The following is a 6,864-nucleotide window of genomic DNA, read 5'->3' on the forward strand; positions in this document are numbered from 1 at the left end:
CGGGAAGCACTGATTGGCTGAAGAGGAGCTGTTTGAAATTCCCGGCTCCCCTCTTCAGCCAATCAGTGCACTGAAGAGGGGAGTCGGGAATTTCGAACACCCGCTACACCGATCAGGTAAGGTATGCTCGTGGCCGGGGCAGCAGGGGTGGCAATCGGGACGGCAGGGGTGCTGATCGGCCGGCGTGGGGGGGGGGCGCGATCGTAGCCGGCGCAGGGGGCTGTAGGATGCGGACCGGGCTGCGGAGGAGTGGGGGCCGGGCTGCGGGTGGGGGGCGGGCAGGGGGCCAGTCTGCGGGCGGGCGGGCTTTCAGACGGCTTAAGCAATCTTAATACGATCGCAAAACGAATTTCCGTACGATATATCATACCGTCTAAACGCTGATCGTTATGTAAAAAGAACGTTACTCCGCCATTGTTAATCGCACGATCGGGCGAATTATCGTTCCGTGTAAATGTAGCATAAGCTTTGCAATTCCCAATCCTCTGCTCTGATCTAGCGCTGCCAAACAGTGCTATACATAGCAGGGTCCCGTTGCCCCTGTTGCCCGTGTGTACTGCATATTCTTATATACAGTCCCCGGAATGCGAGAGCAGGAGACTGCCCAACACGATCAGGGTTTCCTGCAACCTCTGCACCGACAGAAACCCCCCGGCTACTGTATATAAGAATATATAGTACACAGAGGAACAGGACCCTGCTCTGTATAGCGCTGTGTGGCAGTGCAGAGCAGAGGATCGGGAACTGCAGGGCTTGAATAGGGCCGTGTCACCCCTTACTGCTGTTAGTCAAGGTAGGTAAAAGTGTAAATAAAAAATACCAATTAATATAACTTCATTAAGCGATGTATTAAAAATACATTTTCTCCTTTTAATACTGTTGCAGTCACCAAGGATGATCCAACCCAATCCTACCAGTTGCTTGTTTGAACATTATTTTCCATACATCAAGAGTACAAGTGAATGTGTTTGTAATATATCTTATCAGAGAAAAATACCACTTATCTGGCTCCTTTCTTGCTCCTCTCCCTCCCTTTACCATACACTCTGAGAAAATCAAGTTTATCTCACAACAGATAAGTTCACTGAAGGATTGGGTTACAGTTGCCTATAGAAGAAGGAGGGGGAGTGGACTGATAAAGACAGAGAGACATAGTGAGACTACTGGAGTCTGTAGTGAGTATTAGATCTCACCCCAGTGCTGAATTCACAGCCTAGGCTATGTTCACATCTAGACAATGTTTATGATAGATGTAAGTAAATCAGCATAACTGAACTACAGAGTGCCCTCGTGTTTAAGAGTCAGAAACAGAATGAACATCATAGTCACTGTAGACTGCATTCAGTCCATTTAAATCGATGCATCTGGCATAGGTATACGATGGTATATGTCAGTATACCTTTTTGCTAGTTCATTGACATGTACCACAAGTGTAAAGTATTTTGGTCAACACAGCCTTTTACTGCTCAGAACTGCTCTATAATGTCCTTTATACTGCTGCCACTTCTGAGGGTGTAGTATAGATTTTTATGGGAGCAGGATCCTTTCAGTGTGTGTGTGTGTGTGTATGGTGTCATCCACTAATAATAATAAAAAAATTCAAAACCATTGGATGTTCTTATCATTACTGAAATTAGTTAGATTATATTCTGTTATAGTTTGTCTGACAATTCCGATAAAGTTGTTATCCAGGATTAGAATATTACTGCTCTATTTGAAAAACAGCCCCACACCTATCCTGAGGTTGCATGTGGTATTACAACTTATTGATAGTAACATCTTATTTTTGGAGGGTTAGCTACAAGTTCTCCCAAAAGTTTACATGTTCTATGCCACACTGAGTAACCAACAACCACCAAGGATGTAGTGGCACCTACAATGTACTGTAACCTCCAAACTTTTGTGCCTACAAGTTTAAACAGAAAATGTTCAGTATGTTGAGCCTAAAACCCACAGTGTCTGGTTTGCCTATTGCAACCAATCACAGCTCGGCTTACATATCTTACCGAACTCTGGTAAGACTGTGGGAAAAGAGGTGAGCATTATTGGCCATTTGCCCAAATTTAAAGGGGCCTCTCTGGTGACCGATTCCCTCTAAGAAGTTCAGAAGACATGATGGCGGCAGTATGCAGATGTTTTATTAATTCTCCTTCCATATATGCACTCACTGTTAGTAAATAATATATCTGATATTCGTAGCCGCCACTAGTAACCATACCGCCTCCCTAACCTTGTGTGTGTAAATCTACTTAGTATTATGAGACAAGACAGAACGGAATAAGTGACCAACATGTATTATCTGATTGTTCCGACAGCTTCAGTGCAGATCTGAAAACCTGCAATAATTGATGAGTTTTCCTGCTTTTATTGCCAAAGGCACAACCATGGGTGCAGGGGCGGGTGCGGTGTACACGTTACAGAATATTTACGCTTTGATCTTCATCAATTGACTCTTGCAGCATTAAGAAGTGTCAGCTCTTTAGACGAGAGTCTGTGTGTGAATTTGTTTAAGAGTATCATTAAGGGTCAGATTAAAGGGTTTAAATAAGAATAGCTACTTTCTTCCAGAAATAGCGCCACTCTTGTCTTCAGTTTTTATGTGGTATTGCAGCCTAATCTCATTTCATTTTCCACCCTCCAGTTGTCGAAAAACTACAATTCTTATTATGTCTGGCTCTGGATATCCAGGCATGATGGGAAATGTAGTTTTGCAGCTAAAGGTTTCCTATCTCTGATTAGGGAAGTAAATGGAGCCAAGTTGTAATACCACATGAGCCCACTGTGCCATGTGGCTTTCTATCCCGTTGGGCGTTGCCTAAGCGTATCCACCGAACTTCACAAGATACTTCTGAAGTAGGCTTTCCTTTCCTGGAGGACACACCCATGTCCCAAGGGTGCTATACAAGAGATCATTTGGTTCCTATCTGCCCAGTTGTAGGCTTATTCAGAGTAGGGTCCATGTCTCAAGGACGCCTTAACGTGGCGACATGGTACACTCTGTTTGATCAAATAGTTTGCTAAGATCCTCACTTTTCTAAAAAAAAAATATATTTTAATTTTTAATATCTACAGAGCAGGTGTTTACCTTGTGTACGCTGGGAGGAGTATATACAGTAAACCCTTGCACCTGTGGGTTGCTGTTGCACCTGTTTTTTGTCTACACCAGGTCACTATGTCTTGAGACAAATAGACCACCTTGGAGCAGGTCCGGGCAGACCAGATGGCAAAGGTGGAAACCACCCGAGATGCCAATCAGACAGTACACAGAACACAAGATTAAGGTGATGGATGCTGGAGGCGAAGACACAGGTGCAGGTAACACAGTGCAGATAATTTGGTGCAGGAACGCGTAGCCGGTACAAACACCAGTCAGGTTAGGTTCACACTCAGGATGGGAACACACAGGAAAAAAAGAACCAACTGGGAGTAAAGGATCAGACAGCAGGAACACTAGGACAGGGAAACACCACAGCAAGAACATGGGAACCAGGATGGAGAATGCAGGAACACTGTAGCAGGGTAATATGGGTACAGAAGGCTCTTGCAATAACAGACCTAGTAGGACCAAAGAACCTTGACACTCAGGAAGGGCACATGTGCAGTGCAACAAGTGAATATTTAAAGGGAATGTGTCATAAGAATATAACTTATTGGTTAAATAAGGTTTTTATGTTAAACATGTGTTTTAAGAATTCTTGGTGACATTTTTCCTATTTTTCTATTTATCTATATTATAAAATAATCCTGATATCCTGCAGTTTTAATTCTCACCACTGGGGCTAAAACTAAGCTGAGACTTCCTGTTCTGTCTGTGGTGATAAGAGAAGGCTGCTGTAAAGAGATCTGTACAGCATTACAGCGTCATGTGACACCAGTACGTAGAGGAGATAATAGCAGCTCCTTGTGGTATACCCTTTTCAAAGGTCACAGAGCATGCTCAATGATGTTTCACAATCATCTCAAGGGGAGAGAGTCTGTCTATTGTCATCTATGTCCAAGAATCTTGCTGTAAAGCATGTCACTAAATGAAGTTAAAAATGGCCCAGGCAATATGGCCGCCGCATAACAATGTACAAAAAGTGAAATAAATAAAAATTAAAGTTAGAAAATAGAAACAGAGTAAAATAAAAGAATAAAGTTTTAGTATCTGACTCTAATCAGTAAAAGAAAATTAAAGTGTCACTGTCGTTTCATGTTTTTTTTTTTTGTTTTATTTTGCAGAAATCAATAGTACAGGCGATTTTAAGAAACTTTGTAATTGGGTTTAAGAGCTGAAAAATGCATTTTTATCATGAAAAAGCAGTTTGAAGCTCTCCCCTTGTCTTCATGGTTCTCTATGGAGAGGGGAGGGGTGGAGGGAGATGAGGCACCAAAACAGGACAACAAAGAGTTAACTGAATCACCGGGCTATCTCCTCTGAAGTCAGCACTGACCTCTCTGACCTCTCTGACCTCTGAATACTGGCTTTCACACAAGTCCCGCTGTGTAATCCTTTATTCTCTGCTCTCTGCTGGCCACTAATCTCCCTCCTCTCTCCTTCCCTTTCCATAGAACAGACAGGGCTCGACTGATGTAAACTAGTCGAGATTTCCTGATAATGAGCAGTGAATGAGAGAGAGCAGGGGGGCGGAGACCTGTGGAAAGTCTTTTTGAATGCAGATAAAGGCATATTTGCCTAATAAACCCAATTACAAAGTTTTTTTTTTTTTGAATCGCCTGTACTATTGATTTCTGCAAAAAAAAAAAAGAGGGACACTTTTACATTCCCTTTAATACACTGAGTAATTAAATCTGGGAAGGGTGCGCCCCCTCTAGTGGTCGAATCTATACTGCATGAAGAGAGGACACATGGTGCTCCATGCAGCTATGTCCAAAGGCCTAAAGGACTGGCGGCAGAGAGCAGAGCGGGGGCAGAGAGCATGGACACCACCCACCACAGGAGGATAGAACAGGTATGTTGTTTTTGGTAAAAAGCAGCCATGTTTTTCTAACTCTGGATAGCCGCTTTAAATAGAATATGGAATATGCAAAAGATACACAAGTCACAAAATTGAATGTTTATCATATGGTTATCAATAAAGCCCCCTCCATATAGTAGTGCAGAACAGTGACAACTGATCATGATGTGTCCTACAGGAGTACTGGCCCAATGCGGTGAGGAATCACATCTCACAGCTGCCATAGAGTAGACAGAGCTTCTGACATGCCATGGACAGCCCCTTCCATCTTGTACCAGAGATGCCCTATAGAAAAACATAGCGGGAGATTTATCAAACATGGTGTAAAGTGAAACTGGCTCAGTCGCACCTAGCAACCAATCAGATTCCACCTTTCATTTTTCATTTTTCAGAGTCTGTCATGTTTCTGGAACCAATCCACGACTATAGGACTCCTTTAGACAGTGCATTTGCCATGGCCCGGGGTACTGGATACTGGTGTTGAACCAGCCATAGGGCTCTGGTGTTTTGTAGCGCCTTGTCACGGTGCCCAAGAGTGTAATACCCACTCCCAGACACACGTGCACCAGACCTTTGGAAGAACTAGTGTGAGGTGCAGGGGGCGGCGACATTGATGGCAGAGTCACGCTTAAACAAAGTTTAAACTTTGCTTAAAAAATATCACTTGTACAGTACTCTGTCGGGATGTGTGTGAAGTGTAAATCTTGAAGAATCTCCTCGTACTCACGTTTAGATAAATCTTCATTATCTGACCGCCTTCCACCTGCAAAATATCAATGACCGCCTTGGTAGGTAGTACGAGTCCAAGGCCTCTGTCTCTGGTTGAAGCTAACTAGTAAAAGTTTTCAACTTAGTCGAGCGTAGTCAGTAGAGAGCGGCTAACTTGCATCTGTGCTCTACTGCGCATCAGTCCCACTGTCTTTGCTCTATAGGGCGTGACTTTCCTGAAATGAAGAATCCACAGCATAGGCAAGGGTTACTCCTCTAACTCCGGTTACCCCAAGGTTGGGCTCAACAGTGCATGACTGCTGTAGTCTCTTAAACTGGAACTAGACTACACAGGGACTACCTCTGGACTAGAACTCCTGCTCCTGGCTGGAGCTGCTCTTCTCACCAAACTCCCCACTCCACTGAACTAACCAGTAAGCCCCCAGGTTTATATAGGGCTGTTTGACGGGAAGCGTGTGTAAGAGAGTGTGTGAACAGGCTAACCTTACCTCCTGAACTGCAGCTGTACACAGGGGAAGTGAGACACCTAGTGGCTGGAGTAGGGCACAGCAACTACATAACCTAGCTGTGGCACCTGAGTGAACTAGTTTTACCTGGGTCATTGTAAGACAATAGAACCACCCGCAGTGAGACACTACAGATTGTCCTGCTGATTGTCTCGTTTTGCCAAAAGGGAAACAGCTGCCATGAAGGGATGATCTTGGTCAGCCATGCTGCCTACCGTCCAAATATCAATCCATTGGTATTAGACTTAGGGCACTGGTGTCAAACCTGCGATCCTCCAGCTACAATTCCCATCACGGTTGGACAGCCGAATTCAAAGCTTTGGCTGTCCAGGCATGATGGGAACTGTAGTTTTGCAACCGCTGTAGGATCGCAGGTTTGACACCAATGATTTAGGGTATGCAAAGAAAACCTTCCCCACCCCATTATGCCTCTTCCATTGGAAGGGATCATAAATTCACTCTGCTTCTGCCAGATCCTGACTCTCCCATCTGCGTGATGTAGCCATGACCCTTGGTGTCCACCTAACCGGCCATGTTTCTCCACTGCTCAGTGACAATATTTTCCCTCCTTTTCCCAATGCTGTGTCTTAATGAAGCCTCAGATAGTCAGGTTGACTAGACTAGTCCGGATGTAGACCTGTCCAATAAGATGGTCAAGTTGTGGGAGATGG

This window comes from Dendropsophus ebraccatus, chromosome 6 (genome assembly GCF_027789765.1).
Source record: "Dendropsophus ebraccatus isolate aDenEbr1 chromosome 6, aDenEbr1.pat, whole genome shotgun sequence".
Taxonomy (NCBI): domain Eukaryota; kingdom Metazoa; phylum Chordata; class Amphibia; order Anura; family Hylidae; genus Dendropsophus; species Dendropsophus ebraccatus.